General features: G+C 38.1%; 1 long non-coding RNA gene across 1 annotated transcript; it reads left to right on the forward strand.

Annotated features, from left to right (window-relative positions):
* Nucleotides 1-1,911: 1,911 nt before the first annotated feature.
* Nucleotides 1,912-21,484, forward strand: LOC136866950 (uncharacterized). Its single transcript, XR_010859594.2, has 3 exons — nucleotides 1,912-2,065; nucleotides 12,148-12,252; nucleotides 21,441-21,484. It is a non-coding gene; the product is annotated as an uncharacterized lncRNA (long non-coding RNA).
* Nucleotides 21,485-21,565: the final 81 nt, after the last annotated feature.

Below are 21,565 nucleotides of genomic sequence, written 5' to 3' on the forward strand. Positions count from 1 at the left end.
TGGTCAGATAGCCAGAGTATGCCCTAATTGTTTGCAGAAAGAAACCTTCCCTCGTTTATTGGTACCTGTTCATGAGGGCTGGTTCCCTCGTGGTTTTAAGGTGGTTATTATGTATTATCGTGTTTTAGCATTCCTTAAATGTGAGTGGTTTAATGATGTTAAATAACGTCAATTCTGTGAAAACGGAGGAAGGCAATTTATTTGTTTATAAAATAAAACTTTGAGCATATTTTGTTTATGCCTCCTTAATATCCAGCCCCTAGGCCTACCGCTTCTTATAACGCTGCTATTGGAAGAATATTTACGGAACAGTCCTGATGGCTCTAATTTATTTGGTTGCGATAAACTACCTTGAAACTATTGAACTAAAATGTTTAGTTTCTGGTCATTCTTACATGCCTTGTGACCAGGATTTCTGAATCATTGAAAAGCGGAAACGAATCTGCAGAGCAATGTTTCCAAGCGAGTTGGGAGACATGGTCCGAGACTGCAAATTCGACAACCCCTTTCAATGTTGTTGAGATGACTCTTGAAGATTTTCGTGACTTGTCTTTGGTATGTGGCTGACTTCTGGACACGACCAAGATGAAAATAAGCATACGGTACTATCGTCGGTGAAAATTACGAAAATTGGATTCCCTATCATCCTAACTCGACAAACTTTCAACTCAATTGAGGAGTGGAAGCGATACAGGATCTTCAAGAAAAACAGTTCCCTTAATGATGATCTTCGAGATCTTCCACCAATCCAGAGTACCTACTCCAACAATCAATGAGGCCAAGAAGAAGGACTTACTTTCGATGGTGGATTACTCACATGATGAGTAAAAGGAATTTTACCGCAACATTTGTTTAAAATTCAAATTATTTATGCAATCCGTTGTCTATTTTTCATGTTTTTGAACTTTACAATGGTTTTGGTGTGTTCTCAAACTTAACAATGGTTTTGGTATTATTTTTATAATGAACAAACCATTCAAACATGGGCTTTGAAACAGTTTTTTGAATAAATCATTCAAACAAGACCTTTGAAACAGTTTTTTTGCTTCTCCTGTAAAATTGCAGTTTTGGACTTAGGTGCTTTCCCATGTCAGCCCCTAAATTCTCCCTTCGTTATTTTCCAATCTGAAATTTCATTTAGACTTACAATACGCGATAACGCTAGTTTTGGTGCTTAATTATTCATATTTTGAGTTAGTGAGTTGCATTCCATGACGTTCGACTTGCGATCTTTGTTTTGGGTGACTCGGAATAACCTTTCCCTCAACCTCCAATATCGTACACCGATGTCCGCCATGTATTTGCTGGATTACGGTCTGATGTAATTGTAGTTGGTCGTACTTTACGTATGGTAGCGCCCCACAACCCCGTTACTACGAATGCAACAATATATAAATTAATTCACGTAGTTGACAGCCATACGAAATAACCATTGGGTATATAAGAACGATGAAGAACACAATATTCCAATCACACTGAGGCGAGAAGTTCCCATACAAAACCGATAACAGCTTTTTCTTGGAAACATATAAACAATATATGCGATATTTAATTATTTATCGTGTTAAAATATTGATTCGATCAGATAATGAGTTTTGAGAAGCAATTTCTTAAAGTTGACTCGTTTAAAAACTGGCAACTTCCACCTGCGATACAAAATATACCGTAAATTAAAAATTCTAACCCATATGACCTCAAGTGAAAGGAAACGAGGAAAATTATAGAGTGATTGAATTTATCGCAGGCCTTTTGGTTATTTGAAAAACAACCTCCAAACTCGTGTGCGAATATTTTGATAGACAAAACGTCACTATGTCCGGTTTTTGTTTCGAAGTGGTGTGTACGTTGTTAGTTAAATGTTGAACCGTAATTGTTTTGCATGATGTGTGTTACTCTTAGGCATATCGCTAGACTTGCACAGTTTTATTCCGTCAACTGTTTTTTCTCATACGATTTTCTTCACAAAGCAATTGTGGTTTCTGTCATTTTACAACGTGTCCTCAACTTACGGTAAAGTTCAGGTCTCAATAATTTAATTTGGCCAATCTTCTAGATCTCAGTAGAGGTAAGAAATAACTCACTCAGAAATCATGCTAACCTGTTCCAGAATTCCGCATATTTTGTGCTAGAATCTATACACTTATAACTAGCTTCATAACGAATAGAAAAAATAAGTGTTATCTCCCTCAGTAGCATGTAGGCCTATTTAATACGGAATGGGTTGGCATTCTCCGCTACAACAGACAACCTGGTCTCTATTCCGCCCTTTCCTTACAATAGTTTTAATGCCCGGAATTTTAGTATCGTAAAAGAGCTTTCCTAACGTAGTCTTTCAATGTGCTAATCAAGCAAGTGAGTTTCTAAATCACCCCATATTATGTGCCAATCATCTCAAAGCCTATATTCCAACCTCAAATGTCTTGAGGGTTGGATTAGTAAGAGGAGTCGACAAATCCTTGACCATTCATTAAATTAAAGAGCACATTGAGTCGATTTTTCCAGGGAAACGAGTGCAAAGATTAAATCGACGAGTTGTCACTGAAAATGGCATTGAATATTTGCCAATGAGTTCTGTGAAGGTGACCTTTTGCTCTCAAAAATTACCTCATCAGATTTCCCTTTTCAGTGTCGTCCTGGACGTTCAACCCTTCATTTTCAATCCACTAATATGTCACACTTGCCAACATTATGGGCATTTGGCTGTGCATTGTAGGGCAAGAACCCCTTGATGTGGAAGATGTTCCTCACCACACCTCACTAAAGAGTGTCAACAAGACTCTGCCTTCATTGTCAGGATAACCATAAAGTAGGCTCTAGATCTCAGTAGAGGTAAGAAATAAATAATAATCATTCTCACTCAGAAATCATGCTAACCTGTTTCAGAATTCCGCATATTTTGTGCTAGATCTATACACTTATAACTAGCTTCATAACGAATAGAAAAAATAAGTGTTATCTCCCTCATAGCATGTAGGCCTATTGAATACAGATTGGGTTGGCATTCTCCACTACGCAATGCTCCAGTCGACTTTGGTTGCATGTTCGCGTAAGTTTATGTACGATATCTGAAGTTTTTTAATCGGTTGGAGTTTTTGGTAATGTTCTGTACAAAATTTTAATGATGTACAAGTGCTTCACAGTTCTTCGAGTGTTCTGGAAGAGTAAGGCTCTCTTGTGCGTGTGAGTGTGTAGTGGAGTTTAGACCCATACTAGTGTCCTTTTCTGGCAATTGATTTGTGAAACAGAGCCCTTCTGTGCTGTGTTTTAGATGATGGATTCCGAAGGTGGATGTGGTGGGACCAATAGACCGCCGAATCTTGTCGTTGAACGCAAAGAAGTAGTAGATACCAGTTCTAATCTCAATCCTCCTACCTCGCCTCCTACTAATAATTTAAATAGTACTGACCAATCTACCAATATGTATCAGGAGAATAATCCTCCCGATGTAGAACTGGAAATCTATCCCCGCATGCATTATGGTCCTTGGTAATGTAGAATCCATGGCAAATAAAAATGTTGCCGGCCTACATCCCAGGCTCTCTAGAATGTTCTGTGCTTGAATATCAGGTCAGTATCAAGAAACTCATGTGTACAGATAACATTCCTTCAAAGAGGCTAATGAGAATTTACACCCTTCACCATATAACCCCCAACTCCACCCACAACATTTCCCACCCCTTTCCTCACCGGACCCACAGTCAACATTTGAAACCCCTAGAAGAAGAAAATTTACTTCGGTCACCATTCTGGAACCACGGCCAGTACCCTTGCCAGGTTATGATAGAGAGGGATATCTAAGCATCCTTTGTGATAATAAACAACATGCATCCACTGGTAGTAACATAATGTCTTGTGTTAACAAAGTGAATCCCACACCTCCTAGAGAGGCTTCTTCTTCCTCTCAACCTGTTCCAATGCCCACCAGTGTGCCATCACCCTCATTCTTGATACAAAAGACCCATCTTAGGCGGAAATCACTAATACTGTCTTACAACTGTTACAACTTCTACGGCCCAATGATCAGTGGTCCCATATGGTGTATAAGCTAAGGGATAATGTAACTAGTTTCCTCCAATTATATGATAAAAATCCTTCAGTGAAATAGTAGAAGTAACCTCCCCAAAAAAGTGAATTACTCTTATTAATACAGGAATATTTACCATATATCATCATCTTACAAGAAACATGGCTTCATCATACATCACATTTTCATGTCCTTGGCTATAAGATTGAACAACTCGATGGCAATGGCTATGATGATATAGCCACTTTGATAGCCTCTAATTTGTCATATCACATCGTCTCAGTCCAGCATAATATCCCCAGTTTGTATGTCCTCACTGTCAACGTTTTCAATATCTGTTTAGTAAATATATACTGTCCACCTGACCTTTACATCACCAGACTGCAGTGGAATACACTTCTTAATCAATTTGCAGATTATCCATCCTTAATCATTGTAGGTGATTTCAATTCACACCATACTTCCTGGGGTTGTACCTTTGACTCCTGTAAAGGTAACAGTTTACTTAATACTGCCTACGACTACCAGTTATTAATATTGAATGATGGGTCACCCACAAGGTTAACTGCTCCTGGAGCTCCTTGAAGTGCAGTAGATTTATCCTCAGCTCATAACATATCCCGGAAAACTATCAACGATAGCCACCTGAGTGATCATTTCCCCATCCTACTCACAGTCGGAGTCAGTAAACTAAACCGTATTGAGGTGTGTCAATCATATAAATCCTATCATCGAACACTCAAAAATTTTAGTCCACATAGTTTTCATAATTATATTTTGTCCACATGCAACATCATGGGACTGCCTCACTAACATATCTTCAATTAGAGGCCCTCATCAAGCAATACTTAGATCTGTATAATCCTGTAGTAGTGACGATACCAAAATTTGTGCATACCACAACAAAAATACATTGGTGGGATAATTAATGCCATCAATTACTTAAGATGAGAAAGCAGCTTTTTCAAGCCTATCGTCGTGCCGTAACACCTCAAAATTATTTCACTCTTAAGAAACATACTGCCTCAATGCGACAAATTTATAATAATAAACAACAAGAGGCTTGGAAATCCTTCACTTCCAATTTAACAATGGCTACAATTCTAAAGTTATATGGCAGGCCATAAGATCCTTATCTCATGTTCATCAAAAAATGGAGCAGCAATTCTGGATCAAAAAACCCTTCAGGAGTTCTATCATCAGTTAACACCAGATACAGTTCTTCGTATCTCCCCACTAACTCCTCAGACATTTAGTTCTCAATTTAGCATATTACTGCAGCCCATTTCCTTAATTTTATATTAATAAGAAAAAATCTACAGCCCCTGGTCCCGATTATATCACTTACTCTATGACACATGCCTTGCCTCCACAAGCTAAACAAATTATTGTAAACTATTTCAATCCCCTCCAGAATGGAATGATTATTTCTTACTCCCCATACAAAAAACAAATATACATCACATGACTCCAAGCAATTACAGGGGAATTGTTTTGGGTTTTTGTCTTAGAAAATTGTTTTTGAAGATACTATTAAATCGTCTATTATGGTGCCTGGATTATTACAATCTATTACCTAAATATCAATAAGCCTTCATACCAGGACGAAGTACACAGGATGCCCATAATATTTTTATTATTGACATTCTGCTTGCAAAGGTTAGAAAAAATACTTTGATAGCAACATTTTTAGATATACAAGGAGCATATGATAACGTTATGATTGATCTTCTCGTATGAAAACTCCATTCTCAACACGTACCCCATAACTTCCCTCACTCTAGTACGCAATTTATTGATTGATCGCCGATTAATTGTCAAAGCACCCAGCCAACAAATGTAAACTATGACTACTTCGCAAGGCCTGCCTCAGGGGGATATATTGAGTGGTCTATTTTTTGCATTGTACTTACAGGACTTGGAACGTTTGGTTATCAGGTGAGCTAGAATCATCACTTTTGCAGATGATATACCTATTTACACCAGTCATACAAACAAAGACACATGTGGGCGCAATTTAACGGCCAGCCTACGAGAGGTCTTTGGATAATGGTTTTCCACTTCCCCCTAATAAATGTTCTGCCCTGGTCTTTACACATCACAGACACTATGATACCTCTCCTATCATGATGGATAACATAGAAATTCCTATTCGCACCTTATTTAGGCATACTTATTGATCATAAGTTATCGTGGAAATATTTTCAGAAACAACAAACAAATAATTATGTCAATATTCTTAAATCAGTCGTTAGGCGGCAATGGGGAGCAGACCCACTTGTTGCTCCTTCCTTCTATAAAGCTACAATCTGATCGTGATTTGATTATGGTGCTCATCTTGTTGACTCTTCTTCTGCGACTCAACTACCAACCTTAGATCACATCCAATATAGTGCCCTCTGCCTTTGCTTAGGAGCCCTAGAAATTTCTTTAACTTATGCGTTACTAGTAGAAGCTGGGTAGCAACTATTGTATATACGAAGATCATTACTATTCAAAAAATATCTACTATAGAAAATGATCATGACACACAATGTTATTCTACCCAAAATCCAAGTCTTAAATGAACTACAATGTCATCTCCAGCGAACTGTGTCACAGCCCGCCTTAGTTATGGCATACACACAACTTTTGCCATATAAAAATTCACTTCTTCAGTGTTCCGCCTTGCCCCATTTAGCTTTTCAACTTGATATCCTATATTACAAACCACAAATCATTCTCCCCTCCATAAATTCCTTCCATACTGGTTTAACTATGCTTCTACCTGCCTAGGTAACTATCAAATGCCTTAGATCATCCAATGTGGATATAGGACTTGATATTTATACGGATGGATCTAAAAATAGGACAGGAGTAAGAGCTGCCATTTACGTACCCCAACTTGCAATCTCTCAAAAAGTGTCCTTGCGATCAACACTATCTCTTTTCACAGCAGAAATTTTTGCTATCTGGCAGGCTCTCTTATTTCCTAAGAATTCCCATCACAAGAAGAGTACCATTTATACAGACTCAATGAACACCTTCCAGTCGATAACCTCTTTCAAAACATCTCTGAATTGGTATGTTTACAATGTTAAAAATTAATTTATGACCTGGAAAAGGCTAGGCACTGTATTACATTGGTGTGGATACCAGGACATAAAGGTATTATTGGTAATACCATCGTTAATCAATTGGCAAAAGAGGCGGCCTCCAATACAAATGTAATAACTGTCATACCCCAACCTTTTAGTGATTCACTAACTTCAATTAAACATGACGGCAATAGGCAGTGGAATGAGCTTTAGGACAATACTTTCAAATAAAAGGGCCGTAATTATTATGAACTTCAATCCTCTGTCGGCGCTCAACCTTGGTATTACACTGGGCATTATTCCCATTGCCGGATAACAAATATTATCCGTTTACGATTTAATCATGCACTTACACCAAAATATAAACACAGATTCCATCTCCAAACATCTGCTACGTGTTTATGTGGTGAGGTAGCGAGTGATGCAAATCGTATATTTTTAAAATTGCAAATGTCTTGTGGTGCCTCGAAAAAAAATTATTTAAAAAGTTATTACAATTACACAATCCTTTTCCTACTACTATATCATGTGTGCTACATCAACCTTCTACGTCCATCATTAATGTAATTAATCACTTTCTTGACCAAGCTCAGCTTATCGTTCTGTTAGGTACTACCAACATGCCGACAACAAATAGCTAAATGAATAGGGTGCTTTCTGACATAGCGTTTTTATAAAGATCCCTTGTAGGCAGTCTCTTCACTGATTTGTTTTATATTTCAAGATTAGGTCCTCAAACTTCTCTCACTGGTTTTGATAGACACCGCTCATACATTGCTAGTTAAGTCTTTCATCGTTACTCAGCCATTCTCATTGTATTGGTAACCCATCAGCCCTCCTCCATGTTTTGATATTTTTCCTTCAGCATGTATCTCCCATCATTCCTCTCTTTTGTAATATCCTTTATATGTCAATCTGGTCCAGTTTGTTAAGTAGGAAGATGCTGAGATGGATTACTCTGGCATGAAGATTTGTACCCTGTATCCCTGTGTTACCTTTGTGTATGCCCCTTTAGATTTTGTATTATTCTCATCCCTAATTGTCACAATGACAACACAATTATGGTCTACCCCCCCGGTGAATATTGATTGTAAATAGTCCATGTCTTATTGAGTATTTATCCTAGTCTTGTCTACCGAGCAGAGCATCAGAGTACCCAGACTAACATTCTTATATAACAACTTTAGGGGAGGTGATCTACTCTAATCTGTGTGCATGGTCTAGAGGAAGATGAAGAAGTGCTTACATTTCTAGTGAACTCATAATGTGATACTACCTCCTGAACATGTGATTACAGTCATTATAGAACATGTATTACAGTTTATCTCTTTATCCAAGCTAACTTAATGGGCAAAATTAAATAAAGCCCAATCAACATCATCATCAAGAAAGAAGAAGAAATGTACAAGTGCGTACACTATTACTTCATAGTATTAAAACCTGAAATACTATTGTAGGAAGCATTACATGAAAGAGAATTTATTTTCTTGCCGTGTGTTGAGGTTATCTTCATGTGATAATTTTCTTATTATTTACTGTAAATAAAGAGCAGTTTATAACTTACATTTTCCCGAGTGCATAATTTGAGTAGTAAATATGCTTTGCTGTTTTGTATCAGGATGCAGATCAGACTATAGGGACTGTAAAGACATAATATGGTTTTTCAAACCCCCTAATGATAAGGAACATTTTATCACGTGGAAAAGGGACATACCATGGAAGGATAGGGACTTACTTACTTGACTTATTTTCTGTTGCTCCTCCTGGAGCATAGGGCTTCTGTGAAACACTTCCATCTGTTCCTATTGTTGGCTAACCTCTTCACTTCATTCCAAGTTTTTTCCCACTGTTAGACATTCCTCTACGATGGTCTTTTTCCAGGTCTTCTTCGGACGTCTGCACTTTCTAGCGCCTTGGGGGTTCCAGTCGAGCACTATCTTTTCAATGGCTCTAGCGGGCTTCCTTGAAGTATGCCCTATCCAACGCCATTTTCTCTATGGAAGGATAGGGAACTTACTGAAAAGTCCAGCATCTGTGATGCTCACTTTTCAGAAGATTTACTTGTTAAATTTGACAAATTTTTGATAGAAGGAAAGGAAGTACTTCTCCCAAGAACCAACTGGTATTTGAAAGACTATCCTGTTTGGCATATAGTTCCTAATTTGCCTAAGTCTAGTATTGTAACTAAAAGGAAACATCCCCCCCCCAAAAAAATCGTCTGATAATCCCCTGGCAAAGATACCCCCCAAAACATTTGAAATTTCTTGATTCTGAATCCCCTTGTAATATCAGCAATATCCAGTTCACCAACATGCCTAAATCCAGTGGTTCTAAATCTGAACAATTCACATGAAAACAACAACTGAGGAACCTTAAATGGAGGTTGGCTAGGGCAAACAAGATGATTAAGTTGGAGAGGGTTAAAGTTTCTGTTCTTCAAAGTGGACTTGGCAGTATGAATCCGATACTTTCAGGACAAGGTTCCTGTCAGTGTAAAGGAAATGAGAAGTTATTGTGTACACTATGTTGCAAAAATGTCAGAAAAAGAAACCGAAAAGTATGAGGTATGACAGTGAGTTCCTTTTAGATGGCTTTCTGCTACACATAATATCACACGGGGGTTATAGACACTGCCTGAAACATGGTTTCCTGCCCTTCCATCTTAGGTGCACGTAACAAGGTTGTTAAAGGGTTTAAAATGTGGTGTAAATAAAGTTGCTCTTGATGCCATTAAAGACTACTTCATTGAAGAAAAGGATGAGAATAAAAAGATACGGATTGTCACTTTTGATGAGGTGAAACTAAGAGATGCAGTTTCATAGGTCCTCTTTGTTCACAGATGGATTTGTGGACTTCGGTAATGTTACACCTGAAGACCAGTGTAATGTGTTGGCTGGCCATGCCCTCATTTTTATATTTGTACCTCTTTTACACAGTTGGGTTCAACCAATTGCTGTCTTTGGTATAAAAAATGGTACCCTACTCCTGCAAAACTTTTCCCACATGGCAGTTTTGTTGGACCGGACAAGTTGGCTGTGCAGTTAGGGGCTTGACTTGCTGAAATTAACCTCTTAAGTTTTTCAGTCTGTCGAGTGCAAGATACGTATTTAAAAACTCCAGCACATAGCTGTGCTTCTGGCTGATGCAGCTTTAAGTAGCGACACACCATAAATGGTCCATAAGGGAATGAAGTAGTCTATTGACTTCATAAATATCTCTACACTAAGACAGATGTAGAAGTAACAAACCAAAGATGAAATGAGCTGATAGCAGTGTTTTATCTTTGAGTGACCGCCTCCATGGCTAACCATTCAATGTCTTTAAAAAATCTTTGTGATATGATTAGATATGTCTCAAATGAGAAATGTACTTATTTAAGAAAGGCCTACACAGAACTTCAGTACTGTATGTTCCAACAGCTAGCATTGTGAGAGCAAACTACAATTATTACTGGGCACAAAGGACAATGCCCTCTTGTAGTTAGCACCTTGCTCACTTACTCCAACAATGCTACCAACCTTTACTGAAGCACTCTTTCTTTACTGGTCTGTGTACCTGTTGACTAATCACACAACTGAGTGATGCTTAGCAGACAGCCTCTTGAAAAGACTTTCATATCAGATCATTGGTCTAAATGTTTAAGAGCATTTATTGCTCATAGGGTTCCGGATTCGATTCCCAGCCATGTAGGGGATTTTAACCTTTATTGGTTAATTGTGATGGCTCAGGGGCTGGCATGTGTCATCTTCATCATTTAGAATTCATCACAGGTAGGGCTCCATCCTCATGGACGCGCAGGTCGCCTATATTGCGTCAGCTTGAGAGACCTGAACCAGTCTTCTTCCGAGGCCACAAACCGTTATTATTTTTATCTCTGAGTCCACGGAATGAAAAATTATTTTTCTGCTCAGTGTGGAATGTGGCATTGTATGGAAATGAAACGTGGATAATAATTGCTGCTGAGAAGTACAGAATTGAAGCTTTTGAAATTTGGTTATATCCAAAGTTGTTGAAGGTCAGATGGACTGAATGGGTAACAAATAATGAGATAGTTAATTGGCTTGATGGGAGGAGAATAATTTGAGGGCCCTTAATACTAAACGGGAAAAGATTGATAGGACACATCTTGAGACACTGCGAACTTGTTCAGTCAGTTTTGAAGGTAAATGTTGAGGATAAGAATTGTAGGAAGATTAGAGAATATGTAGGATGTTCTAGTTATGCTGAAATGATGATGTTAGCCTGAGAGTGTGTCATAGAGAGCTGCATCATACCAGGTTGTGGATCTGGATGTTCAGGGTAATGAACAAGTGGCCCAGTCACTTGATTATTATGAAGTTTCCTGCAATTCAATTCTGATCAATGAACTTGGAGTTTTAAATGAAAAATTTTGTCCCTGTGGTTTTAACTTATGAAGTCCTTACATCAAATGTTCCACTTTTACAATTCTATAAATCATCTTTATTGATAAGACCCCATAAAAATATATTAATGAGACATGTTTCATCCTGCTTTCAAGATATCTTCAGTCACAAACAAAAACCATTGAGAATTATAATCAGGACATGATAAAACTATTAGATAAAAGTCTTTTTATCTTGCTGAAACATGATCTGCTGGCGTCTTTTCAATAAAACCCTGGAAATATATTAAGTCTTAAAACTAACATGAAGTTGAATATGATATAAATGATGTGGTTTTAGTTCAATGTGGAACAGTACATCCTATGTCTATGATCATGGCATTGATAATCATGTAAAGCTGTAAGTCCTGTGGTCATGGTCACAATAATGACAGTGTTGTAAATCTGGAGGTCATATGCTTATGATCACAATGTTAACAGTCATGGAATACTGAGATCCTTGGTGTCTGTCATAGAAAAGTTGAGATCCTATTGCCGTAATTACGACATCTGTGATCATGTAGATCTTGGGGTCCTTTTGCTGTGATCAGGATGTCGACAGCCAGTTAGAACTACAGGTTGTGGAATAATGACCTAAACAATGAAATAGTAATAATAATGTATTTTTCTTTTTCATGTTTCAGTACCATTACAGCACCTTCTAACTTCATTTGCAGTGTGAAATGGACATGCAAGTAGACATCAAGGAGGAACCAGTCTTGCTAGAAGGAACAACAAATACTTCACTTGTAAGTGTTATTCCAGGTAACTTTAGAGCGATGATAGTTTAACCTTTAGCAGTTGTATAAGTTTGGCAGGTTACTCTCATTAAAGCATAGCTGAACAGAGACACCCTGATGAAGGTGGAGATTCAGCAAAAGGTTTGGAGAAGGAGTGAGAGGTATTATTTTTTTTCACTATCTTTCTTTCCTCTGTCTTTTCTTACACTTAACACAGTTCATTGTAATCTTCTGAGTTTGTGGCTTCCAGTACAATATTGCTTCATATTGACAGGAAAAAATGTTTGGTCTAGTTAACTCAGAGGGTGAAGTCATGGCATGCTAAAATCATGTTGACCGAGCTCGATAGCTGCAGTTGCTTAAGTGCGGCCAGTATCCAGTATTCAGGAGATAGTAGGTTCGAACCCCACTGGTCGGCAGCCCTGAAAATGGTTTTCCGTGGTTTCCCATTTTCACACCAGGCAAATGCTGGGGCTGTACCTTATTTAAGGCCACGGCCGCTTCCTTCCCACTCCTAGCCCTTCCCTCTCCTATCGTCACCATAAAACCTATCTGTGTCAGTGCGACGTAAAGCAACTAGCAAAAAAAAAAAAAAAAATCACGTTGGCGAGTGTAATCCTGGTTCGGTTTAGTGGCATTTGAAAATGCTGAAATATTCCAGCATGTGTCTAGTTATATTGGTGTGTTAGAGTAATAACCTATTCCAAAGACTGTGAACTTCTACTTTATAGATGTGACATTGCCAAGGAATTGCTAAAAACTAAAATTCTGCAATTAATATACACTTTTTTCAGAATAAATGTATATCAGAAAAGTTCCAAGGTACAAGCATTACAGAAGAGATCGGTAGATAATCATACCCATTATGAGAGCACACTCCTGTTCAAAACCTGTGGGTTGGATCCAACATACAGGCACATTCGTGTTTAACAAATCTATATTATCCTAGATGATGACATTTCACAAAATGTGAGTGACCATAATGATTAGGAATTCTGATAGGAAGCAAAATTATTAGTAATTACAATAAAGTGATCCACAAGAATATTGTGAATTGCACAAGTCACAAATTACTATGTCAGAGTTGTTGAATTGTCAAATGGGTGTTAAGAAAAATAGTGCCAGTATGACGGTTGAAATCTCATAAGCTTGTATCAGTGCTGCTCAGATAAGATGTACCAAACATTATTTTGTGCAAAGGACTTCGTAAATGATAGATTTAAAAATTGATGAATCATTTAGAAACTCCATATTTTTGTGATGAGGAAGGTACATAACTCTTCAAGTTTTAAAGTTTACTGCAACAGGTGTTCAGTGCACCTTACTTTTATCATACAGCACCCATCTAGGTATTAAACCAGTTAGGCTAATACTCACTGTAGCATGTTGCTGATGGTGACCGTCAGACCAGCAGTGATGCAGTTCTGGAGGACCAGTGGCAGTCATTGGGGCACACAGGGGAGGCAGTTGCCCTTCCACTTTGTGGAGAAAAATTATATTTTAAATCTATTTTAGCCACCTAAAGCTAGGAATTATAATATATTATTAAAAACAATTTATTCAAACCCTGTTGTCTTATTACCTAATTGTTTCCTTTAATATTTTCAATATTAAAATATTACTTAGCTGAAATATGCACAAAATATTATTTGATGCAGCTATAACTGATTCGTACAGTACCAGAGCAAGTAGCGAGGACTTGCGATGGCTGATGGCCGTGGTAGACCGTAAAAAAGGAATGGGTGATCAGTTGCCCTTCTCCGCCAAGAGGGGTTGACATACATCGGGCTCATTAATGTTTCGATCATTGGCTGGAGAACAACCAATCAACAACCACCCCTTCAACATGGTGGACCAATAGGCAAGCAGTACATCGTGCACTAAATAAAAAGGTGGAATTGCAACACCACTCCATTCAGCTATGAACTTTTCTACTATCGAAATCAGTTGAAACCGCTGATAATACAGAGTGCAGTATTCAGTGAAACATCGGGACCATCACATGCTCCTGGACCATGGCCTATAAGCCTGGAAAACTCTGACATGATTTGTAACATTAGCTGTGAAAGCCACAAATAGTTATATTTATGTTTTTTATATTTTCAGAAGGCTAAGAGTACCAAGGTTAAAGGTGTTAACCATTTTGGCGGATACAGGATTAACTGTAAATTATTAATAGCAGTCATAGTCATTTATGTTGGTAATTGGGCTGCAGTGAAAATTGATGGTAGAATCAGAGAATTCAATTTCCTCGTGAGGTCCTACAATCTCACCTTACTCCCACAACCAGTCCTAACTCTATTTATTTTATGTTCTTGGTTGAGAGTACTTACAAGAGATAGAAAATGCTGTATCTTTCACCTATGTTGTTCATAGCTTACATGGATCGTCTGCCCTTTCTAGCACTTGGGGGTTCCAGTCGGGTGCTGTCTTTTCAATGGGTCATCTGCTGAAAGGTATAAGTTGGCAGGGACAGATTCTTCAAGTGTTTGCCTCATAACTCTTCTATTTAGAGAGTTGAACGTCTTCTGAAAGTCAAGTAGAGGGTGTTCTACCATTCTGTACTTTGTTCCAAGATAATTCTTAGTGTTTATGGAATCGACACAGCTGCGGTGTTTACGAAAACCAGTTTGTTACCTTCTAAGGCGCAACTCCACAGCATCCTTCACCCTCTCTAAAATGATCCTTGAAAGCACCTTACTTGGTACCGAAAACACTGCAATTCCCTTCCAGGAATCCCCTTCCAGGAATCACACTTAGTAATATCCCTTTTCTTTGGTGTCTTAACAATCAGGCCTTTCTTCCATTCAGCGTAGCTTTTCTTCATTCCAGATCCTTTCCAACAGGGGTTGCAATAATTTTGCCAAGGTCTCAATATCTGCTTTAAGTATTTCTGACATGATATTATGCATACCTGGCTCTTTTCCAGTTCTTATCTGTTCCAAGGCCTTCTCTATTTCTGAACAGGTTGGAGGATGTAAATTTATTCTTGGGTCACTATCTGCTGGTTCTGTTTGTTGGTTACCATTCTGTTCTATATCTCTTTCTCTATTGAACAACTCTGAGAAATGATCCTTCCATCTCTGTAACTGTTCATCCTGGGTGGTCATTAGTTTACTTCTCTTGCTTTAACGTATTTATTCATGATAAATCATCTCCTTGACAGTTTCTATGTGATACTATACAATTCCTTAACATCTCCCCTTGTTGATCCCTCTTGTGCCATTAGTGCTTGTTCATCTACCCACTGTATATGATCTTTTCTTACGCTTTTCTTCACACTCTCATCAGCTTTCACATACTCCTTTTGTTCTGCAGCCTTCTGTTGTCTTGTTTTACACAGATTAATCTTTGCCTTAACTATCTTCCTACCCTCTATTTTTTTCCAAGTACCATCAGACATCCATTCCTTCCTGAGTTAATTGTAAAATTCAAGTACCTTTGGACTAACTTCTAAATATGTGTCCTTTCTTCCATGATAATTCGACATCCATCATAAGTTCTGATTCAACAGCAAGAGCATCGAAGCGGTTTCTTAATTCTATCTGGAATCCTTTCCTTTTGCTTTCATCTTGCAATATACCTAAATCAAATTTCCTTTTTTGCCTTTTGATTTTCCTTCCACTTGCCACAATTTTCATTCTAAACTCTGCAACTACCAAGTGATGATCACTTTCGATATCTGCCCCACTTTTATTTCTCATATCAGTCATTGATCTTCTAAACTTTCTTCTTATGGTGATGTGGTCAATCTTGTTTTCTGTAACATGATCTGGCGACAACCATGTAAACTTATGTCATTGTTTATGAGGGAATAAAATGCCGCCCACTACCAAACCATGGCTAGCACAGAAATCTATGAAAAGCTCCCCATTTTTGTTGCAGTCACCAACTCCATGCACTCCCGTTATTTGTTACAGCCCTTAATTGTTTGAACAGACCTTTGCATTTAAATCCCCCTTCACAATAATGATATCCTTCTTTCTCACTCTCAATTACTAGTCTAATTAAGCTGGCAGTGGAATTCTTCCTTTTCTCTCAATCTGTGACATTTCTGTGGGATCATAACACTGGATCATGGTCACATTGCGAACACGGGTCTTGAATCGAGCTCTTATCAATCTTTCTGAGATGGGTTTCCAATCAAGAAGGCTCCTCTTTGCGGTTTCATTCAAAACAATTCTACAACTTCTCTATGTTCTGCATCCTACCCCATTTGTCCAGAAAAAAAGGAATGTGCACCTATTAAGAGTCTCTGTTTCTCTGAAGTCTGGCCACCATACTTCATATAATCCAAGGATACCCAGCCTGTATTCCTCCACAAATTTTGCCACTTGTTTCAAAATACTGCTCTTTCTTAGGGTTCTGACAATCCAGAAACCTGTTCTCGTTTTCTGTTTCATGCCAAAAGTTGTCAAATTATTATCTATCTGGTTGTGTTTCACGTTGATTTCTTTAATGGTTTATATTTAAAGCTGTGCAAGTTATTAACCCGCAGCAACCCGAACTTTGCGGCGGGACTGCCACCTAAGCTTCCAAGCCTGCTGTTTTTGTAGGGGTTGTTCCCTTAGCCTTTGAAGATCCCTTTTCTTTAAACCCCACAGGGAGAAGGTTGCATCATCTGCCCGCTTTGTTGTTCCAAAAGTCTCTTTTACTGCTGTATCTGCCACTGAGGACTTGACCATAGCCCCGTTAACCATCGCTTTCCAGGATTCCTGTAGGGCCTTCACAGCTACCGAAGTGGTCATGGGACACACACAGTCCCCACTGTATATTATCCCTGCAGGCAGTCCCTTACTTCATGCCGTTGCCGACCTTCCACGACAAGAACAAGGGCTTGGACTTGTGGGGGACACAAGATATTAGAATTATTCCATATTGATGGATTTCACTTTACAAAGGAAATTTAATATATCCTCCTATTCTGTACATACACAATTCCATAATTAGATGGAGTAATATTAGTCATACATGTTTCAACTCGTTTGAGCCATCTTCAGTGAAAAAAGGTCTAAATTTTAATAGATTCTAAACAATGTATTAAAGCATATGAAGAAAAGAATGAAAACAAATGAGATATGATGGAATTAAAACAATAAGTAATTATGGCGAGGTTGCGGACCTCTTAGTCTAAAATATGCCATGTGTTACAATTAAAAATTGAGGATCAATTCACTATGTTAAAATTTAGTTTCATTACATCACACTGACACAGATAGGTCTTATGGTGACAATGGGACAGGAAAGGGCTAGGAGTGGGAAGGAAGCAGCTGTGGCCTTAATTAAGGTACAGCCCCAGCATTTGCCTGGTGTGAAAATGGGAAACCACAGAAAAACATCTTCAGGGCTGCTGACAGTGGTGTTCAAACTCACTATCTCCCGGATGCAAGCTCACAGCTGCGCGCCCCTAACTGCATGGCCAAGTCACCCAATGTGCTATAATTTAAACTGACAGTCTGTCTTCATTGAGTGAACTTCACAAATAGTTAAGAGGGCAACATACATTCTAAAGTTTTCGAGTGTAATTTTAAATTTTAGCATAGTGAACTCGTCCTCTTCTTTAATTGTAACACACTGCACGTTTTAGGCTAAGAGGTCCACAATCTCGCCATAATCACTTATTGTTTTTATTCCATCATGTCTCATTTGTTTTCATTCTTTTCTTCATTATGTTTTAATGCATTTTCTAAGAATATTATTATGTAAAAAACTTAAACTTTTTTTCACTGAAGATGGCTCGAATGAGTTGAAATATGTATGAATATTATTACTCCATCTAATAATGGAGATGTGTATGAATTGAATAGGAGGGCATACTAAATTTCGTTTGTAAAGTGATGGTAGTATAGTAAGTGAAAATGGACCAGGTGCAGCAAAGCTAATTAAGTAAGCTCACAGTTGTGTTGAGAACATTCTGTAAGGAAGAAGGCTACTCCTGGATGAAACTATACCAGTCTGCTTTCAGACCAACTTTGCTTTATGTGAGTGGGTGGTCTCAGAATATCTCATTCTTAATTTAGAAGTAACTGAGATGAAAATAGAAGGATGGTGGGAGGTGGGTACTTGGAATTAGGGAATAAAGGCTAAGTTGAGAATGAACATGATTGATTAAGCTGTACATGTTGACTGGCTTCAGTGGTGGGAGAGTTTAGAAATGAATGAGGCCAGAGGAAGTAGCATTCATTAAATTCACACTGTTTTGCAGATTGAATAGTGAAAGGCAAAATAGTGTATAATGAAGATGTATGGATAATTTATGATTTAAGCAATTTCCATTTGTTGCAAAAGAGGCCATCACCACCACCACCACCACCACCACCCATTTCTCTTGTCCAGCTCCCACTGTGTTGGGATGTTTATGGCCCTTTTCCATCTTCCTCTATCTGACCACCTTAGTTCCTCCTTAATTGTGTTCCAATTCAGGTTTCTTCTAATTATGTTATTGTCATGTTCAAGGTTAATGGTTTCAACGATGTACAGATTAATAGAGGCCTGCATTCCACTGAGACGACTAAGGCAAAAGTCACAGAATGAATACGTGGAGAGAACTGCTAACCTTCCTTTCATTGGCAGTAGCACTGATTGAATTGTCAAGGTCTTCCGCAAGCACAATATAAAAGCCATGTTTGGCACTGTCACAAAAATTGCTCACAGTTTTGATAAACGCAAGGACAAATTGTCCCCGCTATTCCACCCTGGATTGTACAAAATTCCCTGAACTTGCGGCAAGGTATTGCCCCCAAAACCTGGTCCATAAGTACTCATTTCACGGATCACCAATGAAATATCCATTTCAACCAGCCAGACAAGTCAGCAATAGCTATCAACAGGTCATCATATCTTACTCCAAGATTTTTGAGTTTTTACCCTTACTAAACAATACAGGCCTGGGATTATACAGGAAGCTGTGGAAAATGTAAAAATCATACTAATTTCATCAGGGACACTAGCTATCAATTAAGTAGCATGCAGTTGCCAGGGATTAAGGTCTTACATTATTATTATCTGTTATATAATTTCTTAGTTTTGCAAATTCGTACTCTTTTCATCACTAGATGGTTCACTCTAGGCTATGTGCGTGTCTTCACCCTCATTATAATATTTTCTTCTTTGTCCCCATTTGACTCACCCTCACTTTTCTTGTTTTTTCTGTTTTACACTTCTTTTCCCTGTATATCTCTGTTCTATTATTTATCCTATCAGTCTTTCATTGAACTTTATTTTATCTTAATTTTAAATTTATTTTTTCATTATTTTTCTACCACATTAGTTTCTGATTCTTCCGATGCTGTTTTCTTCTCACATGATGGAATAAGAATCATCTTAATTGGAGCTCACAAGGCTAGAGTACTCTAAGTCATCTAGTAACGAACAAAAGTTAAACTTGCTATAGACCAATGGTAAAGTATTCTTAAATTTGTAATTTCATTATTAGAGAAGTCTTGCCCGTGAACAGTCAAGATTTTCTCCTGAAGATGTATGTATATTCAGTCTTCAGCCCTAAGGCTGGCTGGATCCTGAACAGCTCTGCCATCAGCTGTCATAGATGGCCTAGGCATCACTGAAGAGGCATACTAGGGAAATGAGGAGTGAGGTAGTTTCCCGTTGCTTTCCTCACCAAGCCAGAAGTTGCTATTACATATAAGTCTGCAAGCCCACTGAAATGCATGCACCAACCGACCCTATGAGCAACATTTTCACACCATTTATAGCAGCGACTGGCTGCAGAAGGAATGGCATTACTAGCATCTCTCATACCTCAGTCACTTTCATATTGTCAAAGCTAAGGATAAGACAGAGAAAGATCTATGAAAGTAGCAAAATTGCTCTAGCCTATACAAGAAGACATAGTGCACCGTAAACACTAAGTCCTGCCAGCAAGAGAGGAAAAATCTCTGCAAAACATAAAGAATTTCTCCTTGTTTTCTGACATGGGTTATTATCATATCTATACTACTGTTCATTGCCTTTGCACCTTAATCTTGGTCTCCTTGCCCTGCCTCCACTCATGTGGGTTTATATCATCCTCTTTGGCATTTTTCCCTGTACCATCCTCTTAGCATGTTCAGACCATGTAAGTTTATCCCTCTCCATTCTCTTGAAAATCTTTTCCTGAACCATTTCCTTCCTGACATTCTCAATTCTTAACTGTCCTGTCTTTTATTGGTGTCTAGGTCTCTGCTTCATATGTCAGTAGTACATCTTGTACAACACGTCTGTTCACTTCCTTCCTCTACACCGGCTTCTCACACTCTGGTAGACTGGATTTCCCTGTTGAATCCTTTAACTGATCTCCTTGTCCAGGCCTGCATCCGACATAATTTTTCTTTCCAGGTACTTGAAACTCTCCATAATTTGAAGGTTTTCTCTCTTTATTTTTATAATTCCTTTTGCTCCCCATTCTCTTCTAGTAAGCAGCATTGCCTTACTGATTTCCAGGCTCATTTTCATTCCATACATTTCAATAATTGCACTCAACATATTTAGTCGCCATTGTACTTCCTCTCTGCTTGCTCACCACACCACATTCATCTGCAAACAGCACTACCTTCAGCTCCCTGTCCTGTTATTCAACCTTAGTATCTTTCACAATGATGATAGGATTAGAATACTGTGGGATGAACTGGTAGTACAATAATATGATTTATGTAAGAAAATCTGTGGGTCAATTTGTCATTGAGGAAAAATACAATAGCAAAATTCTCCTTGGAAAAAATTATGGGGACACTGTCTTGGAATATTGGTCATCAACCTGGAGAGCTCGTTAAAGGTGAGGCCCGTTACATGTCTGCTTAATGATAAGAATCTTCCTTGCAGTGGAAATGAACATAAAGGTGATGGGTAATAAACAGAAAAATTTAAACAGGGAAAGAAGCACATAATAATATGAACAGAATAGCTAGTCAGTATGGAATGAGTGAGGAATGGAAAGAGAAAGCAAGGGTTAGTTGGGTGGGGATGTGGAGTTAGTCCTCGTCCTTTCAAGTTCTCCTTTTTTGCTGAAACTTTTCCTCTCATTTTCCTCTCTTTCTTTAAAATGCTGACTTGATTTAACACTCCCTTCCTTTCTTCTATATTTACATTGGAAGATCTATTAATAATGCTTTTATTTTGTCAATGTTAAATATATTTTGTTGGCTGTTTCTTGTTTATGTATTCTGGATCTTTGCTCTACTTTCCTTATTTTTTACTTATAGCCTTCTGCAGACATTAAGGAAGAAATATTTATAGAACAAAATACACTTAAGCAACTGGTTCCATACATCAAAGAAGAAAAGAAGTAAGTACACCACAAATGGTACACAATATGAAATATGTTGCT

This window comes from Anabrus simplex, chromosome 3, assembly GCF_040414725.1.
Source record: "Anabrus simplex isolate iqAnaSimp1 chromosome 3, ASM4041472v1, whole genome shotgun sequence".
NCBI classification, from domain to species: domain Eukaryota; kingdom Metazoa; phylum Arthropoda; class Insecta; order Orthoptera; family Tettigoniidae; genus Anabrus; species Anabrus simplex.